Raw genomic sequence first — 21,972 nt, 5'->3', positions numbered from 1 at the left:
CTCTTCCTAAAATAATTTGAATTATTTAATCTTTTGAAAGGCATCTATAGTAAACATTTAATTAACTTCAGTCTTCGTCTTAGTGCTTCCATCCACACCAATACTTTAATTGAAGATATGCCACCTTGTTTCAACATACGAGAGTCTGGTGGGGGCAGTAGGTCCACACATGTACATATTTTATAAAATCTTTTTACCTGAAGCAACATGTAATTTTACTATACAAAAAACATGTACCATTAGATGCCTCATAATAAAATAAAGCAAAATAGCATCTGCACGTAAATTTCAAGGAAAAAAATATTTTTTCTTCTGTTAAACAAAAAAAAAAAAAAAAAAAAAAAAAAGAAAAAGGAAAAATTGAAAACCGTGAATGGCTCATTATATGTTTAGAATAATTTTACAGTGTAATTTTGGATTTATGCAATACATCTCAAAAATTAATCTGGTCCTAAAGCCTTTGTAAAAAAAATAAAATTTATTGTAGAATCAGATTTTCTGATGAAAAACTTGTAGTGGAATATATATTTTTTTTTTTTTTCAGAACAATGTAAATACTCAAGGTGGTAGAATTTATTATGTAAACACAAGCAAACATATTAAATACTATTCTACCTGAAACAAACAAGTAATATACAACATTTGTTTGTGTTCTTAGTTATTTGCTGTAGCTCAGGCTGAGCAAAATCTTTAACATAGCATGCCTAGAAATAAACCGAAAGATATCAAACATCATGTCACAAAGCAAATAATAAAAAAAGAACTCCATGAACTCAGCAAATAATAAAAATATTGCATCAATTACATGTACATTTTTAACAATTTATATTATCTGTTGACACTGAAAAGTGACTTAACTTACTTAATTTATAATATCTGCCAGAATATCAACACTGGGTGAGATGCTGTTAATACAGAGATGATAATTATAAATGTATGAAATTGAATACAAAATACTATATCAAAAATGCTTAATCCCTAATTTTGTTATCAACTGCTATGCTTTATGTTGCCTCTGGCTTTCTAAACCCATTTGGCAGAGCTGTTTCTTTCTGCTCTAGTGCTGTTAAAAGAATGAACTGAAAAAAGATTTTTTTTTTTTTTTTTTTTCCCCTAGAGCTGTTTTCAAGTAACAGACAAGAGTATAATTATACTAGTGGGTTCTGCGTTGGGGTATCTCCTCGTATTCAAAAAATCAGCAAAGGAAGGGAATTTCAAGCTCCCACAGTGCCAACATATGAGGCCATCATACTCTGGAGGCCTCCAGCAAGAACCCCGGCCTCCCTGTGAGATCAGACAACAAGGGGTCATCCAATCCTACTGCTATCTTATAGAATAATAATAATGATAGTACCACAATATTTGCTAGTATCATGACAGTTACTCTGATTTTGGTGAAGTGCAAGAGTCAAATGTATTTCCCATGTGTGGTTTTTTTTTTTTTTTCGTCAATAATTATGGTTACTGACGGATAGATGTGTTATATTTATGTATGTGTTAGTATGTGTTTATGCCTTTATATGTTTTTCTGTTCACCTAGTTGCAACAACAGTTGCAGACTCAATAGGTACAAATTTTTGGAATGTATAAAGTTATTACCTATAATACTTAACCATTAATTTGTCAAATGCATTATTTGCTGACTCACATTCATGAAATCACATCAATAATACCTCTGGACTCATTCTAAATGTTGCATATTTTTTTTCTACCAGTGAAATGCCAACCCTTAGCTGAATGTTGAAGAACATACCACTCAAAGGCAGGTAAAAGTTCCCACATAAAGCATGTTACATTCCCTGAATGTAAGAGTGAAGGAGTAAAATATGGGTAAAAGAATAGTATTTACACACACAATTGCATATAGATAGCCAAAGAGAGAAGCATATTTCTGATTACACCTCTCTTCTACATGATGAATACGTCCTCAATATAAACTCAGTCTTGCAGATAGCGCATAAGCCCAGTCCATTGCACAGTCATATCATCTTGTCAGTGAGTAGACAAAGAATACAGCCACTGCAATTCAAAAGGGCTTCTTAGTTGTTTTTGTTATTGCTGCTCACTACAGAACCAGCAATTACATACTGCTGACCAAATTTCAGCTACTGAAAGCAATAAAACTCTCTTGGCTCCAAGTACTACTGAACACAACAAAATAACTCACCCAGTGAATAGGGAGCCAAGCCCAAGCTACAAGATGTGGAGGACAGAGAAAACTTAAACACAACTTCACTCAGCATTTAGAAATAATGGCACAAGTCAAAAGAAAACTAAGGATATTTTCAGGCTGGCAGAAACCCATTTCAAACATTTGTTTTCTTTAATGCAGTTTTCTTTAAACTCACACCATTCACTCTGGCTCCCCTGAATCCTCTGTTTATCCTGTAGAAATTTTAGGAGTATGCTACTTCATGCAATAATTAAATTGCATATGTAAATTGTATATCTTTTGTAAAAAGAATACAAAAATAAATTAAATACAGAGGACTTTGCACATATGCTTTGTGAATGTATAGCACAAATACTAGGAAACTGATACTTCCTGATAAAATGCAAAATTTGCTCTGGGCATTAGCATTAGGTCTGACACTTCCCTGAAGCATCATTTACCTGTGATCATGAACCATGGTCACTCAAGAAATCCCAGAGTGACAAGTGGTTGCCCTGGATTTGGTGGCTTTGGTTAATATCAAACCAGTTATAGGTGAACAAGTGAAGGTGATATTAGTAAGACCACCAAAAATAGTCACAGCTGATGAAGGTAAATGAAGAAAACACATAAATTAAGTTGTATGAATAGAAGAACTGGAGAAATGTTATGTATTACACATTGGAGAAGAGGAAAAAAGAAATCATGGAGTTAAAAGTGTTGCAAGCCCTTGGTCTTATCAAAAAGTGTTCTACTTATTGGAATGGCAGAGGACTTGAGGAAATAAGTGATGATTTATCCAGGGGAAAGAGAATATCTTGGCAAACTATGGAATGCATAAAATAACTAAAAGTATACAACTGCCCTATGCTTCATGCCTCTGTGAAAGATTTTCTCACCCTCAGGAAGAGGATAAAGGAAAACCTGGTTTGGCTCATGGCTTTAAGAGTCATAGACTGAGCAAAATGATTATAGAGTTTATAAGCCCACTAATCACTATAGGCAAAATTAATAAAATATCTTGTTTTGTATAGAACACCAAATATATACCTATAACACCAAGTATATACCTATATATATATATGCACACATACATATATATGAGGAGTATATTTCTATTACCTTTAAGAAAAAAAATTACAAAAAAAGTGTAGAGGAGAACTGCTCTCCTAAACGTCTTCCTTGAACTAGATTGTGTGTATACACATGTAAATGCCCTGAGAATAACCTAAAATTCTCCAGTTGCTAAAGCTTTCCAAAATTGTTACCTTTTCACTTAATTATGGACTTTATCTAGCTTTGAAAAGTGTGCAGGGCAACACCTGCAGCCTCCTCCATACCACTTCTCCTCACCCCCTCTCTCCCCTGCCTTTGTCTGCCCCAAAACCTTGCCATTTAAACCCACTCTGTTTGTATTGCATGGATGGGGATATTTTATGTGCATGCAGAAATATGCTGATTCATGCATGGCTGGCCTAATGAATGATGAGTAGTGTCCTGAGAACCTGTTCCTGCATATATATTACACGGCTCTGAAAAGTTTTATGTATTGAGGTTTATGAAAGCACAAAATAATTCCTAAAAGTCAATTTCCAGAAGGCTGTGCATAGTACTGTAATACAAGAGATAAGAATAATATAGAAATAGAAAACAAATCATCCATGCCTCATCTCGACTTGAGGAAAGAATTACATGGTTGGAATAAACCACATTTTTGTGGGAGCTTATCTCCCATTACTATATTTTATGAATGTAGATCTGAACACTAATTCCCAAAGCAGAAAATTCCCAAAGCAACATAAAAATTCATCAGAACCCTCCGATAAAAACCAGAAGGTATAATATCCTGATAAATAAACAGCATAAATAAAGTGAAATTGAAATGATAAAACTGAGTCAAGGGAACTTCAGATGATTTATAACAGGTCTTGTTCATACAATTGAAACATTCACAGTTAGACCTAACAATATTTTTCTCAGGTGGTATTCAAGCTATTTTTCCTCAGTCTCTCAACTGGAACATGTCACTTCCAACCACAATTCTACAGGCACTTTCACCTGAGGACAGTTTTTGAAAAGATATATTTGTACCTGGCAAGCAATGCCAGCTCCTTTCAGAAACATTCTTAGCTTCTTTTTAAATGTCAAAAGAAGCCCACAAAACCCAACTGTTGCCAAACCCAGACTGTGTGAATGTCACAGTGATGCATGCTACATACATACTCTATGCGTACTTTTTATGCATGTCAAATTCTGTCAGGTTCACCTTAAATAAATGCTGTATTTTAGAAGCAGCTACCTGTGGCCTACAGTAAAATAGTATTTATGCTCTGCATGGGTCAGTAGTTACAAGAGTTTGCCACCATCAGGATGAATAAATGTACTTTGCACATCTCTGTTTCCCAGATCTTAACTTGTTCCAGTGTTTGCTATCACAAAACACCTTATTCGCCATATATGAGCCACATTTATCAAAATAACTATTTGTCTTACTTCTATATATGGTTAATATGTGGCTTTGTTTCTTAATTATTGATGTGCCTTTGACACAACAATAAATTTTATTGTCTATTTCAATTAGTCCAGAGCTCCAGGTTGCATCCAAACTTACTATGTATGGCTCCCTTTACATGTGTTAGATATTATATTTTCTTTGTTACCCCTAAAAACATTCATCCATCTCTAGGTCTGCATTTTTAACTTTTAACTGGCCATTACTCTTTGTAGGTGTGGGGTTTCCACTGACAGGTGTTAGGAGAAATTTATTGAGATCTGGCAAGAGTTGAGACTGCCACAGCTCCATGCTTTCAAACCAACCAGTAGTGCTTCTGCTGTCCTTCTAGGCACATATTTCTCTATAATCTTGTGTATCTCATTCTACCTAGAAAAACTGCTTGATGCTATTATCTATATAAAACTATAGTACCACATAAAGGTAAACAAAAGTAAAACAAACTAGATATGGTCACCTGTTTAGGTGGAAAGTGTTTCCACCATTAAATCAAGAGTGAAACCAAGAAAAGCTTAAGCAGAGCAGTCTTTAACTGCTTAACAAACTTAACTACTTAAGCTGCAGATAAATCTCAGTCTTGAGGCCATGCAAACTCAGTACAAAGCTGATGGCCTGTTGCTAGTACTAGCAGTACTGTATTACAGGGCTACATGGTTAAACTTCTTCACAATCAGGAGATCTGAAACAGGAAGTGCAGATTTCCAGACCACATCATTCAGTCCTAATAACACAATAATAGATATTTGGATATGTACTCTGTGAAGACTTCTATCCGTGTAACCAACTACTCATGATTCTCCCACTTACGGACCCTCAATGTATTGTTTTGTGATATAAAAAGATTTTCTGAAGTCCCCTGGATGTTATCTTTGTCCCTACATATCATCATATATAAACTTTTCCATGCACTGTAAACACTGTATTCTCCACTGCAATGGTGTCTTTGGAAAATAGATCTGGAAAACAGATGAGTGCACACAGACAAATTCCTCTGCTTGTACCAAAGAAGGAGGATATGAAACATCTTCTGCTCAAGTCTTTACCTCTTTGTTAGTGTGGTGCTTTATTTATGGTGAGAAAATAATAGCATATTAATGCCAAAGAATCCCAGAGAGTATCACTATGGAGATGTAAGTCTTTCATGCTAGATCTGAATGACACAGCTTTACCAGGTAACTAATCTGTTTTTAACTATCCATGTAGAAAGATGGGGTCTGTAGAAATATAGGACTAAGTTGTGTCTTTCTGTTAAATTGCCTCTAAAACTGAGTTACTGAAGGACCATAATCTGGTCAGTAATTGAGTAATTGGGTATTTTTAACTCACTATTTCATTCCAGTAGATCTTTGCAAATGCCCTGTGTTTTCTTTAAGCTGCCTGCAGAAATACAGACAACTGCAGTCTTGGTCTGTGGACAATCACAAGGACAGATATGACAATTTTGAGATGATTAATGGCCCAAATATATTTAAAACAAACAAATAAACAAAACAAAACAGAAACACCACAACACATGATATTACTAGTTGCCAGTAAGCAGTCTGTTATTGATTCCTTTCCCCATTTTTATTCAGTGTTTTTCTTCTCAAATTATGTTGCAGATGATTTAAAATGTTAGATGCAAGTGTACATGGCTGGTAGGAATTTGTGAAACATCTTCCTACTTGCTAACAAAGTCTAGGAGGAAAAAAAGGACTTTAACAGAAGAATAATAACACAGTCATTCAGGGTTGGGAAAAGGGTTGCAATCCTAACTCCATAATTCTATAATATAATGAAGAACTTTATATAGGAGATGATAGTGCTGCTTGAGGTTCAACTGAGAGCTTGTATTTGCAAAATTTTTGTAAGTCAGAAAGCCTTCCAAAATAAGCACTGATTATTAGCCTAGAAAATATTTCTACTAGTTGCACAAGTAGAAATAATATAATATCCTAATATCCTATAGGATGTCTAAGAACTACTTAGAAATTCAGTGTTATATACAAAATAAGTGGTTTTCTTTTTCAATGTGTAGATTTGAATCTTGTTGTAGACTGTCTCTATTTTGTCTGTCTCCCAAACTAAATTGACGGATATAACAGGACCTCTTTATCTTTTCATGAAAAAAAAATAAAATAAAATTTAAAAGTTAAAGTTTTTTTTTTTTCTTTTTTTTTCTTTTGTAAATACTGATACTACATGACATTTTCATCTGGTTTGGTCCAGTCACAGTAATTTATGTTGTAACACAGAGTAAGTTAACTTCATGAAATGTGATATATTTCTGCATGAAAAATTTAAAACATATACTCTCTGCATGAAAAATTTAAAACAAAATGTAAAAGAACAGAAAAATAATTAATTTCATCCTTAAATCTGTGTTATATATCTCTACTTTTTTGTAATGGACAGAATGGACAAGTGTCCCTATGTTCTCAGAGTCTGTAGCTGGTACTAAAAAAAAAAACTATTTGAATGTCTATCTCATTCAAATGCCACTTACTTTTTTCTTGTAATGGGTTTTGACAAGAAAATGTTCATGCTGTGTAACTTTGAAAATGCCCTTTTCTGGCAGGCAGCCTTTCTGCCAGTGCTACTGTTTGCTGGCTTTAACAACAGGAACAGAGGCCAATTTAAAGTCCAGGAATCAACCAATTTGAGATGCACAGCCTCCCCATGAAGCAATTATTCCCTTGGATGGGCATACTGTCTTCATTATTCCATAAATTTTGCAGAACTTAAATATTCAGCCACTGATGTACAGTCTTTGCACTGTTGGTAACATATGTGGTGTGATTGTCCAAAAAAAAATAAAACACATTTCTGTCTCTGAATGCATAGTGTGATATTTCGGCCCACAGGGATGGGAGTGGAGAAAACATACATAGATACTAGGATTAAATTATGTCCTGTGGATATGAGCTAGACAGGTTTAAAAGAAAGAAAGAGAAGTTTTCAATAGTCTTTGAACAGAGTAGTCTAAAGATTTGAGTATATGCTCTATTCATCTCTTGTTCAAAATATGGTGATTCATTCTCTACCTCTTTTGAAGTATTTTCATATTTTTTACCCTCGCCACTTGCAAGTAGCTTGTTTTTATTCATATGAACGATTGGGTAACCTCAGTACCTCTTTACCAAGAATCTTGCTTAAGTGTGCTAGCAATTTTTCTTATCTTTCAAATATACTCCTTTTAATTGCTATTATTATTATTATTTTAACTATAAGGGAGCAATAGAAGACCATGAAAAAAAAATAAAGAAAAAGAAAATAAGATTTGTGTTGTATTATTTTTGTGTTTTATAAAATCTGTGGAATTATTCCAACCTTAATCATTCTATGATTCTAAGAAATTCCTTGGGGGAAAAAGTAGTTTTTGTTTGTTTGTTTGTTTTTTAATTGTAAATCCTTTCTACTTTCTAATTTATTTCTTTCCTGAGTTTCTGGTATCAATACACACTCACCCTATAAAGTGAGGATCTAGTAACTGGTACCTGAAATTTCTGAAAATGTAATCTCTAAGTGTTAACAGAATTTGTATCTGAACCTGTTTTCCCATACAGACTTGTCTTGCATGCACTCCATTTCTTTTGAACATGGATGTAAATTAAACTGCAGAGGTCTCTGAGATGGGAGAGTCCTTGCCGCTTTATCAACTCTAATTTGTGCTGTTAAAGTAGACTTTAAAGCACAAGTAGAATCATGGAAAGTATGTCATCCATCAGCACAGCCAAAGTGCAGCTCTTGCAAAAAGACTGAAAGAAACCTTGAATTCCATCTACATCCCATCAACAAAATATGTGAAAACTTCTGGTTGATGAGGACCCAGAATTTTTGTACACTCTTACAGATTAGAAATTTCCAAAGAGTTAGAATGTGTTAATATAACTGTGGATATCAAATTTTAATACACTGTTGGGATTATACTTTGACCTATTTTGTCAAGTATAGAAATAAGATGGACACTTGAGGGTAAGTCAAATAGGGAATGCAAATGTGTATGACAATATAAAACTATTTTTGTTGGACAAAAGACATAGTTTCTAGTGACTACCATGCTAGACTCTACAGAGATTTTCATTAAACAGAAGGAGAGAAGGAGAAAGAGATACAGACTGATGATCTGATAAGTCTGCCAACTGCTTCCTCAGTTCTTTTAATAACACCTAAAAGTAACAATCTGCTGTCTAGCTAGCACTATACAGTTGCATTCTGTCACTTCCTCTACTGGTGTGTTGTGTCATATTAAAATAATTAGATGTAAATCTGTGGTCTTGATGATCTGTGCTTGATCTAAAAAAAAATAAAAATAAAAATCTGCAGTACTGACTTGCTCAGGATAGTTCCTAGTAAATCATTTATGGAATCAGAGACCACAGAGCTAGTGAAGGAGTAGAAATAAACTAGCTTTACCAAGAAATGAGTCATAGTATATTGGTTCGACATATTGCTACACTATATTTCAGGTTCTGATATCACAGTATCACAGAATGGTTGAGGTTGAAAGGGATCTCTGGAGGTCATCTGGTCCAACTCAAGAAGCAGACTGTCCTGGACCGTGTCAAGATGGTTTGAGTATCTCTAAGAAGGGATACTCCATAACATCTCTGGGAAATCTGTTCTAGTGCTCTGTCACCAACATGGAAAAAAAATAAATAATAATAATCCTTATGTTCAGAATGATACTCCTGTACTTAAGTTTGTGCCTATTGCTTTTTGTCCAGTCACTGGACAACAGTGAAAAGATCCTAGCTCCATCCTCATTGTATATTCTTTTCAGGTACTTCCACACATTGATTAAATAACCCTGGACCTTCTTTTCTCTATACTGAAGAGTTCCATCTCTCTCAGATTGTCCTCATAGCAGCTTTGCTGCAGTTTCTTAATCATTGTGGTGGCTGTTTGCTGGTCTCTCTCCAGTATGCTCAAGTTTCTCTTGTTTTAGGGGGACTAGAACTGTACATAGTGCTCCTAGTGTGGCCTTACCAGTTTTGAGTGGAAAGGAGAATGTGATTATATTCAGAAAGGAGAATTGAATTATATTTGGACTTCCAACATGGAAGGAGAATGTGATGCTAAAATGTTTTTGACAAAACAATGAACTTAAAGCTTACGTGGCAACTTCAACAGTTCAATGACTTCCATTATATAGTGTAAATGTGCTCAATTTTCCTTAGCGGTTTTTATTGTTGCCAAACAGTGCATTTTCTTTTCTAACCATAGCATGCATATCCAGCCTGCCAAACAGATTATTTCTACATGCTTAAAATTTGACTTGATATTGTAGATTTTTTTTTTTTTTTTTTTTTTTTTTGCTTACTGTATTTTGGTCTGAAGCATCCAGGTAGCTCTCCAGACAAAAGCCATGTGATTTTCTAGTGTTCAGAACCACACATACTCACATTCAGAACAGCTTCTAACACATGATAAATGCATTGATCTGCATTTGCCTCTCTCTACCCTATACAGTCCTTCAACAGAATCTCAGAGCTTTGAAATTTCAGATATGTCTACATTTTACACCTTCAGACATGAACTAAATAATGTAGCTTCATTAGAACATGAGTTTGGTGGGATAGAACACATCCTTGCATTCTTTCAAGCATTTGAAACTACAATAAAACTTCCATGTAGGTGCCACTACGCATATGCCACTATGTGTGTTCCTATATGCATAACCATGTGATTGTATGTCTGCCTCCAGTAAATCACTTAATGACCGGGATAATTTCAGCTAAGCTAAAGGGTGAGGGGTTAAGCTATGGAACAAATATATTACTCATGAAAATTGTCTCTTAGTTATAACAGAAACTGTTAAATCTCCATTTTGTCTTCATTAATTAAAAGGCTGAAATCTGAGCTTTATTCCACTTACACTCAAAGTGATCTACAAAACAAAGTGAGACATTAGAAACTCCCTGGCTGTAGCAACATTTTTCTTTTTAAAACATCAAAGGATGAAGGAATGAAATGCATGAAATCCACTGGTAAATAGCTTAAATCATTTTACTGCTTCTTTATTACTTTGAATTCTCTAAAGGAAGAGAGTGAGATGCTTTTTCACATCTCTTCATTGACTGATCTCTTGCTGGTGGTTTGTACCACCAGAATACACATATATTTGTGATAATGGTTGGTTTGTTCAAGGTTTCAAAAGTTTCAGCAAGTCTGAGGTCACCAACTGTTCAGCAGCTGTCAATTTGTATTAATTAGTTGTTTCTAATCTTTATCTATAATCAGTAGAGAATTATAGTCACCCACCAGAAAGAGATTTTACCTAAAATATTTTGGGAAGTCCAGTGGTTTGCTACAGTTTCTAAAGGTTTCTTTTTTGTAGAATGAGCCTTCTTAAATTGTTTAATTTGTTATTTTTTGGACAGTTGAAAGATTTTTTGGTTATGATGGAAGTAATATGAATCTCATTTTTGCTGCTTCAGTGTATCTTGCTTACTACAGTTATGTACAAAGACAAAACTCTGGGACAGGTTTTCAGGCTACTTTATTTTTTTTTTAAATAAAAATATGGAATATATCCTAACAATTCAATGGGCTTTAGATTCTGTTAATATTAATATTTCTTCTATAACCCTTATTGCTTATTCTCAGTTTTGGATAGCAAAGACTGGAACTTTTATTATTATTATTATTATTATTATTATTATTATTATTATTATTATTATTATTATTATTATTATTATTACTATTATTATTATTATTATTTAATCTAAAATTATTATTTGCATTCCTCTCCAGCAAATAACTTAGGAGAAAAAATTATATGTGATAAGGTTTTATTTATTTATTTATTTATTTATTTATTTATTTATTTATTTATTTTGTGGTGATCATAATATACACATTGACAGTGAGAAATTAAATGTAAAATGGAAAGAAATACTTTCTTTAATAGGATAAACAATTAGAGACTCACAAATAACCCTTTAGGTTAGAAATTTTTCACTGGTACTCAAAAATTTACTGATTTACTGATTGATTAGAAGCATTATATACTACCCATGTGTACTTCAAGTACATAAAGGTCTGGCTGGTAATGCTGTAGCTAAGATAGTGTTATATCTGCTGAAAAAAATCTTTTTAAATAAAGATCTTCTCCTATAATGTTTGTTTTCACACAAAAAAGAAATTGAGCCAATAGTTTCTTGAATATATATATATATTTACCACAATTGAAACAGAGTCATGGTTACAGAATTGAATTATATTTGGACTCCATTATTTCTTCACACAAATCTGGAAGTGAAAAAACAAGACATTTTGGCATGACTTGAAATTCTGCTGCTCATCTGATAAAGTGCTCATAGCACTCCCACTGAAATCCAGTTATGTTGCTCAGCCTAATTACAGATCAGTCTTTAATGTTTTAATCGTTTTTCCCAAGCTATTGGGAAAGTACGACACTTTTTAATAGATGAAAAGGGGAATTGCTTTGCTTTGTTAAGATTTTATTCATAAAAATCTGTTAAGGTTTCTTTTTTAAAGAAAGAGAAAATGAGTTATAGATATGATGATGAGTTATAGATATTAAGATGTAATGGAAAAAAAAAAAAAAAAAAAAAAAAAAGTTGATAGTAATTTCCCTGAGCAAAAGGAAAATAAAGTGTGAACTGACATAAAATATTCCAAAATGCCTAAAACCTAAAACTGGTATCTAAAAGTGTCTAAATATCTTAGATTCTACATATCTGGAAAACAAGAATTCTTACTTGTTTTTGGTCTCTTAATAGTCATTCTGGATTCCCTGAATGGGATTCATCTCATCTTCATTAAACATCTACATTGAAACTGAATTAATCAAGCAGGACTCCCTTTATAGTTGGTAGAAAATAGCCATTCTCAGGGCGCAACTCATCTGACCTACTTCAGATACCTATTTTAGCACAAGAGGAATTGTGACCTAGAAGTGCCTGTTTCTCCTTTGACTACTAGTGAGCCTAAAATGATTAGCTCAGGTACAGGCATTCACACTCCCAATGTATACATTTAGCAAAATGGATTCCACTTCCACTCTGTGTTTTATATCTTAGGGAATTTTCCACACCAGAACTCATGTAAATAATTTTACCTGTTTTTACTTCTTGAAAAACTTGTATCCATGCAAAGTATTTTTTTATGTTAGCACTTGTGTTAATGCTTGAGCTTTCAATTGCTTACCAGGACTATGCTTAGTTTGTAAATAAAGAAAATATAGCTATATACTTATCTATTTCTTCCAGTAATCAAAAACTCTTAAAATATAATAAGATATGAGATCTCAAAGACAACGTGACTTTATAAGTTAACATTAATGCAAATGGACTAAGCACCCAGGTGAAGGTTTACCTGGTGGGAATAATGAAGAATTAGTTCTTCATCCAACTCCCCATTATCTTTCTTAGATCTAGTTCCTGAAAGTCACGTGCCAAAGGCAATATTAAGAGGAAATCCCATAAAACAAAGAAAGAGGAAGTATCCATATTGCAGGGAACTCAACTTGCATGTTTTCCACATGTCAAGCAACACGACAGAGTCATGCTGTGGCTGATATAGGAGGATTGGGACCTCTGGAAAACGAAAAGAAAACAAACAAACAAGCAAACAAAAGAACAGGAGACAATGGAGGTGAGTGTTGTTTCAGTGAAGAACTAAAAGTTATTATTGACTTTTTGTGCCTTTTCTTATACGCGTAACAATATTTACCTCCTGCTTTTTACTGTTCAACCTGCTTTTAAAAAAAAACTATTTACATGTGACATGAGAGAAGTAAATGACAAAAGCAGACACAATAATGAACTTAGGTAGAATGCATCATGTTGTACAACACATTTTATCAATTAATTTAACCACTTTTACAACTGACTAACTGTGCTGAGGATGAGATCTGACAGGACTTTGCATATAGGGTTTTGTAAGTTTCAAAACACTACTATTTGGTCAATATCCCAGTTCAAAGATGGCTATTAATTTAAAAAGCAAGCAGACCTAGTAGACTTGTATAACTGAGCAAGTTTATTTCAAAGATTTTAAAAGATGGTAGCCTGCTTTTATGAGCTTTTATCTTTTCAAATGATTTTTATTTGTTTATTTATTTACTTATATCTTTTAATTTTTGTGTGTCTCTCTCCCTCCTCTCCTTTCCAGTTTCTTTCCTTGTGCTCAGTTCCATTTGCTTTCTGGAAGGAGAAGGGTATGCTTGTCTGTATTATTCTCATGACTTACTGATTCATGATTATATATTGAGAGGGATCATGGCACAGGATGATCTCAACCCTGCCCTGTTTCCATGAAAAAGAGAGCGTGGCATGTGAGCTGAATGGGAACCTTGGTACTCTCCAACAGTTCAGTCTACAACTCAGCCTTTCAGCAACGCACGTGACTAGTTAAATAAAACAAGCAGAGAACAGTCTGTACCTCCTTCCAAGACGAAAATTATTTTGGCAATTTCCTACTAATTCATTGTTTGCAGCTAATCCTCCTCAGACTCTTCAGGCCATTTAGTTGCAATACAAATCAGTATTTAATTTTTATTTTGAAAGAACTTGCTACATCCAGTCATAACTTGTTTGGGAAAAGTAATTGCAGCATTTTTATTATTATTATTATTTTTTTTTTTTAAATTACCTACCCTGGAAAGAAATAGGATAAGCATTTATGTGCTTTATTCTTTCCTAATATAAATGTATTTATTGTAAAATGTTATACTATTTTAATCATTGATACAAGAGTAAAATTAAAAAATATATTTGTTATTCATAATAGAACATATGCACATGCATCATTTTGGTAAATTTTGCTGTGATCATAAATTTTATACAAAGGTCAAGAGACTCTGTCTGGTAAAGGTAACTAACATGAATCTGAAGTTTAAGATTTATTCTTCCCTGAAATGATTAATAATAATTTTTAAATATAGTACAGGATTCTCATATGCATTTATATAATAATAGTATCTATTTAGAAAAAAAAAAAAAAATTAAAAGCATTTCTTAAATATAAATTGGTAACCAAAACCCAAAATGTTAGTTGAAAAGGCTTATTAAGCCTAGTCATTCCATTACATTAATCCTTAGTAAATTCTTTTAATGAAGTAATTATTGCTGTTATAAACTGAGGAAAAAAATCTGTGCAAAGTTGGAGACAATATAATCAATAATGAAACCCTGCATCCTGCTTTCTTTTATTTTTTTTAATCAATGTTGAAACTCAAGGGAAAGATTAAAACAGCATTGGTAACCATATATCAAATGCACTGCTAACTACCATTATTCCTAGCCCAACACATGCTGCTGCTTTTCTATTTAGATATTTGTTTTATGACTAATTGGACAGCCAGGTTAACATCTTTATAAATGAGACAATTTAGGATGTCTTCTTACTGCTTAGAATCAATAAAAAATAAAAACAGTTTTTTTCTTTTAATTGAACTAATTAAATACCTCTTGATTTTACCTGAAATGCTTAATAAACAGAATATTTTAAAGGATAATTTCCTATATTATCCTTTTGTATTTTGATTGTAATTAGTAATTTATGAATTACTAACTTATATATTAAGCCATAAGTATTTCCATTGTATTTCTATTTTATATTTCTTAGCAGCTTCTTTGCAACGTCATCAGTCTTTTAAAAAGATATTGTGTTTGGCAAACATTGCAGTTTTTCTCAGTGAAGAAGTAACATCCAGTTTCCGTACCATTGCATACAATTATTTTATTCCAAATAACTGTGTGACTTTACATTTTCCTTTATTAAATTTCCTAATGTTTTTGTTAGTCCATTTTTGCAACTTTTCCAGGTCCCTCTGAATAGCCTTGCTTCCCCTGTATGAACTGCTCCCCTAAATTTGGCAGCCCCTCCTTGGAGGAGGGATGAGTACACTCATCCCATCCTACAAATCATTAATAAAGACATTAGAGAGTACTGCATCCAGTATCAGTCCCTGAGGGAAACCACTGTTAACTTGTCACCAGTTGGATTTCATATATACTGATTATTGCCCATCACTAATGATTGTCCAGCCAGCCTTATCCATGCCACCAGAAATCTCACCATGGTAGGTAACAGGTAGCTGAAGCACAATTTCTTCTTGGTAAATCCATGCTGACTGTTCCCAGACACCTTCAGGTGTCTGGCAATGGCTCTTAGGAGGGTTTGCTCTATCCTTTTTCCAAGAACTGAAGTAAGGCTATCTACCTGTAGATATGGGACTAGGATGCTTACCTTTTTTGAATCATCACAAACATCCCCTAATGACTCTGTTATTTCAGAGATCATTACCTCTGAAAACAGTCCCAATGACTTTGGCCAGCTTACTTAACAGCTTTGGGTACATCCCCTCTGGTCCCAGGGATGTCTATATTTTCAGCTGTTGTAAATGCTGTCTGATGGTATCTTGTTCTTATACAAGCAATGCTACATTCCCACAGACCCTTCTAGCAATCTTTGGAAGCTGGAAGGCCAGATGGCAGAACTTAACTGTGAAAATCAAAGCAAAAACTACAATAAAAGCATTAAGCATCTCATCCTTTACCATATCCTTGGTCACAAAGTTCCATACCCCATAACCACTGGATCCACATTTTTCTTAGACTTTGTTTTTCTGCCAGTGCATTTGGAGAAACCTTTTTTTATTGTTGGCCTTCACATTCATTGTTGATTACAGCTCCAGGTGAGCATTGGCTTTCCTAACTCTAACTCATTTCCACATTTTGTGTATTTCCTTTCTGTGTTTGAACTCAGTTATGAGGTCTCTGTTCATCCAGTCTCTTTTTCTGCCATGCTCATTTGATTTTCTGTCCACTGGAAGAGAGACTGCTTTTCTGATTTGAGAATAATGTCCTTGACAAATAACAAAGTTTTGCAGGCCTTTTGCCCTCCAGGACAGTCTCCCATGGAATAATGCTAAGAAGATCCCTGACTGTTTAGAGCTCATTATCAGGCTCGTTTATCTCATGATCTTAAACTTGATTATCTTGTCACTGAAGACAAGGCTTTCCTCAGCTTTCATGTGTATAGCCAGTCTGTCCTGCCTAGCCATGTTGCCCTTTCAACACATATCAAGATGCTTGAAGTCTTCCGTATTTACTAGGCCTGTTTACTGAAATTTTCCTCTGAGGCATCTAAAGAAGGCTTCATGTACTCTGAAGCTTTACTCTTCATCCTCCCTGATGTTATGTAGCCTTCTTGCTTCCTTCTTCAGCTTTTTTTGGCCCAGGATTTAGTGTCTCAGCCAGATCATACTTCCTACAAGTGAGGCTGCCACAATTCCCAGCCCCAGGGAGAAGCAAGAGGCAATCTTTGCAGCTCAAAACCCAGACAGTAGCAGCACCTCCCGTTTGTCTGAATCTAGGTCTTTTTAACAGGCCAGGAATAACTGTTATAGGAGACTATGCACTGGAGTTCCTCACTGCAGAGATTATAAATATCTTTACACCCCTAATAAGACACCTGCAGTGTATAAGGTGCATCTGTTTGCTACAGAGTGAGGGCTGAGCTCCTGCTTATTGTTAATATTAATCCCTCCCGCACACTAGTTGAACAGGTGTTCAGTACTTTCTGTTCGACAATCTATTGTAGATAATTTATGTCAACATCCCCTTATCAGGAAATTGCCAATAGCGTATGGCTGTGAGAGCTGGCAGAAGCAAAAGCCTACAGAAGATTTTAGGATATAACCATTCCCAGAAGCAACTGGTCCCACAAATTTCCCAGAAGAAGATTCCTGAAGATCCTTGAAGAAATCATCCAATGAATCACCCTGGAAACTGTTGTGACAACTGATGATATCTCTCCATCTGAAATCTCTAACATATTAAATCTGGCTTCCACCTGCCAGTCCAAATGAATATGTTTCCAGTGTGACACATATATCAGATACACAGGAACACCTCAAACATCAACAATACATGTTGCAGTGGGTTTATGTGCCACCAAATTTTTTTATTTTTTTTTTGGGGGGGTGGGGGATTGGCAACAGGGAGGGGCTACAGGGGTGGCTTCTGTGAGAAGCATTCAGAAGCTTCCCCATGTTACATAAAAGCCAGTTACAAATGGCTCAAGAAGTTAGCAGCTTCTGGCCAGACCTGGGGCAGTGAATGATGCTAGTTGTTGTGATAACACATTTCAGAAACAGTAAAAAACACTGCAGCAGCAGCTTGGAGAGAAGGAAGAGAAGCAAATCTGCAGACACCAAAGTCAGTGAAGAAGGAAGGGGAGGAGGTGCTACAGGCACCAGAGCAGAGATTCTCAGTTAGCTCCTGGAGAGGACCATGGTAAAGTAGATTGTCCTCTTTGAGCCCATGGAAGCCCACATCAGAGAAGATAGAACCATATAATCATTAAGGTTGGAAAAGACCTTCAAGACCATCTGGTCCAACCATCACCCTACTACCAATATCACCCACTAAACCATATCCCTAAGCACAGCCCTTGGAGGACTCCACACCACAGCAGGTGGATACTGAAGCCCATGAAGAGAAGCCCACACTGGAGCAGGTTTTCTGTTAGGAGCTACAGCCCCTGGGGAACCCATGATGGAACAGTCAATTCCTGAAATATGAAACTTATGGTATGGAACCATGTTGGAGCAGTTCTTCAAGAACTGCTGTCTGTGGGAAGCCCACACTGGATCAGTTTGAGAAGAACCGAATTGTGTTTGAGAAGAAACAAATCCTGTGGGAAGGATGCTGGAGCAAAAGAAGAGTATGAGGAGGAAGGATTGGCAGAGACAAGGCATTATGAACTGACCACAGCTTCCATTCCTCACACCCCTGAACCATTCAGGATGAGGAGGTCAAAGAGGGGTGGGGGAAAGGTGTTTTCAGCTTGATTTTAGTTCTCATTGGCAATAAATTAAATTAATCTTTCTCAAGCTTAGTCTGTCTTGCCCATGATGCAAATTGGTGAGTCATCTCCCTCAATCTGTGAGTTGTGTAATCATATTTTCTTCTGCTGTGAGGAGGGCGAGTAAGAAAACAATGTGATGGACACCTGGTGGCCAGCCAAGCTCAACCCACCACATAGGTATATCTGATGATAACTGAAATTGGGCTTGGATGTATAGTATTTTATTTTCTATGCTTTATTAATTACGTTCCTTAACTTTTCAGTTTACTGTCATGGAATCATTTTATCCTAGACATTAATTCATTTATAGTCTTCACTATCTAAAGACCTTAAAACTATGTATCATATTATAGAAACAAATTTTATCCAAGATCATAGTTGATATCTATCCATGCATATGCTGAACATCCCAACCATAGCAAGAGACAATTAGGCACTCTTTCATCTACCTGTTTTAGACATTTACATCAGGAGGAGATGAACTTCATCAGAATGAGAAGTGCACCTCTTTCAATTACAAAGTTATAAAGATAATTATTTAACTAGTTTAGATATGCATGGCCATATTGTACATGTGTAAATATAGGTAAGATTAATACAACAATGACGTGTTCACAAACACCTGATTTTGTAGCAAATCCATAACCTGAGTCCTGAGTATTTGACTATGCCAGTGGCTCATCTTGTCAGATTGGTTTACCCATCTGAGATTTCTGACAACTCAGCCTGGCACTTTTCAGACTAAATTTACACCAGTAGTTTTCATGTTTTAGTCACATTTTCTCTGAGTAAAGAAGGTAACATTGAACACATTTCTGTACCTTAAAGTTTAAGTGAGAAGTAAACAGACTATGAGAGATTGAACTATGCTATATGAGATGGTAGTCACTTGATCTCGGCTGATATAACAAAATTATCAGAGAAAAGAAAAGAAGAAAAGAAAAGAAACTAACAAAGTCTTTGGACAGAGAATAGATTAAGATAGAGGCCAAAACCTTCACTGTAGAAGAAAAACTGCTACCAAAAGTCCAACTCTGGATATGGGGAAAGCAGACTTCAGGCTGCTCAGGGAAATAGTAAGGTCCTCTGAGAAACTGCTTTTGGTGGTGATAGGGTCCATCAGTACTGATCACTTTTTAAGCACCACTTCTTAACAGCACAAGAGCAGGCAATTTCAAAATGTCAGAGGTCAATCAAGTGGGGCAGAAGGCCCTCTTGGGAGAGCAGGGATATTTTTTTCTAGAGATTAGGCAAAACAGAAAATGTATGGCCACCTGAAGTGAGGTCAAGCAACATGAGAGGACTACAGTGATGTTGTTCACCATTTATGAGAGAAAATCTGTGTGGCCAATTAGTATTGAAGCTGGCCAATATCATGGGGGACAATAAAATGAATTTTTGAAATATATTTTAACAACAAAAGGAGGACCAGAGAACATCGGCCTGTTACTTGATGAGGGATCATCAAGTTTACATCCCTCACAAATAGGGATGTAAACAAAGCAGACATCCAATGCCTTCTCCACCTCTGTCTTCAACACTGATTATAGGCGTTGGGTCCCCTGGAGTCCTGAGTTTGAGGACCATGATGGCAGGAATGATAAACTACCAGACAAGTCTGAGTTTATGAGGGATTTGCAGCTCCAGCTAAATGCATGTAAATCTACGGGGCTCGATGGGATCCCAGAGTACTCACAGAGTTGGCTTATGTCTTCAGAAGACATTTCTCAATTATTTTCCAGTGGCCTTGGAAAACTTAACAGAAAGTTGGCAAATATTTCCCCAGTTTTTGAAGAAGGGCAAGAAAGAAGACTCTGGCATTACAGGTTACTCAGTCTCACTTCAAGTGCCCAGTAAAATTATGAAGATTATTCTGAGAGTTACTAAAAAACATTTGAAAGGCAATGCCGTCATTGGTCATAGCCAACACAGATTCATGAGGTGAAAGTCTTGTTTAATGAAATTAATTTTATTTTATAGCAAGGTTATCTACTTAGTTGACCAAGGGAAAACAGTGGATGTAATCTGTATATCAGCAAAGCTTTCGATAGTGTTTCTTACAGTATCATTGTAGACAAAACGTCCATCATACAATTAGACAAATACACAATACAGTGCATCCACGGTGCAACAACTGGCTGACTGTTCAGGCTCAAAGGGTTATAGTAAATGGGGTTACATCAAGCTGGCAGTCATTCATTAGTGATGTTCTGCAAGGTTCCATTTTAGGGCCAGTTCTCTTCAATGTTTTCATAAATGACCTGGATATAGGACTTGGAGGTATACTAAGTAAGTTTGTGGATGGCACTAAATTGGGAGAGATTATGACAAATTAGAGGGTTGGACAATCACTAACCACATGATATTTAACAAAAGTGCTAGATTCTGCCACATGATATTTAACAAAAGTAAGTGCTAGATTCTGCACTTCAGACAGGGTAACCCTAGATATACATGTATGTACAGACTGGGGGACGATAGGTTGGAGAACAGCCCCATGGAAAGGAATTCAGTGGTTCTGGTCAACAACAAGTTAAGCATGAGTCAACAAGTATGCACTGGTAGCCAAAGGGACAACCATATCCTGGAGTGCATGAAGCATAGCATTGGTAACTAGTCAAGAGAAGTGAATGTCCTGCTCTGCACTGATGTGGCCTCATCTCAAGTACTGTGTACAGATTTTGGCACCATGATATAAGAGACAAAAAAACTATTAGAGACTGTCTGGTACAAAGGAGAACTATGATGATAAAGAAGGTTCTAGAGAGGAGCAGCTGAAGTTATGTGGCTTGTTCAGGCTAGAGAAGAGGACACTGAGGAATGACCTAATTGAAGCCTACAGATTCCTCAGAAGGGGGAGAAGAAGGGCAGGCACAGATCTCTTCTCTCTGGTGACCAGTGAGAGGACCCAAGGGAGTGATATGAAGACATTGACGGGGAGGTTCAGGTTGGATATTAAGAAAAGGTTCTTCATGAAGAGGGTAGCTGGGAACTGGACCAGGCTCCTCAGGGAAGAGGTCATGGCACAAAGCCTTCTGGAGTTCAAGAAATGTTTGGATAATGCTCTCGGAAATGTGGTTTGAGTTTTTGGTAGTCCTATGTGAAGCCAGGAGTTGGAGTTGTGGGTCCCTTCTAACTTAGGATAGTCTGTGATTCTGTAATTCAGCATGACTGATACATTTAAATTTGGAGTTCTACAGCTGCAGTCTAATGTATATCCAAGTTAAATCAGGCTGGAGGACTATGCTAAGAATTAGAGTAGTGAATTGTTATGGAGAAAGTTTTGCCAGAATGTCGATGATATGTTAGCTATTCAGTGCAGTGGCAGTGGCATCACTTTAGCAGAAGAAAATCTAGTCAGTGCTCATCACTTAAGACAAAATATCCACAGGTGAGCAAGTGAGACTGAGCCATCTAATTTATTGGTTAACACAATCTATGGCATATTCCTTTATAGTTGCATGAAGACATATATAGATATATA

The sequence above is a fragment of the Aythya fuligula genome, chromosome 1, assembly GCF_009819795.1.
Source record: "Aythya fuligula isolate bAytFul2 chromosome 1, bAytFul2.pri, whole genome shotgun sequence".
NCBI lineage: Eukaryota > Metazoa > Chordata > Aves > Anseriformes > Anatidae > Aythya > Aythya fuligula.
Note: the sequence above shows the minus strand (reverse complement) of the source record.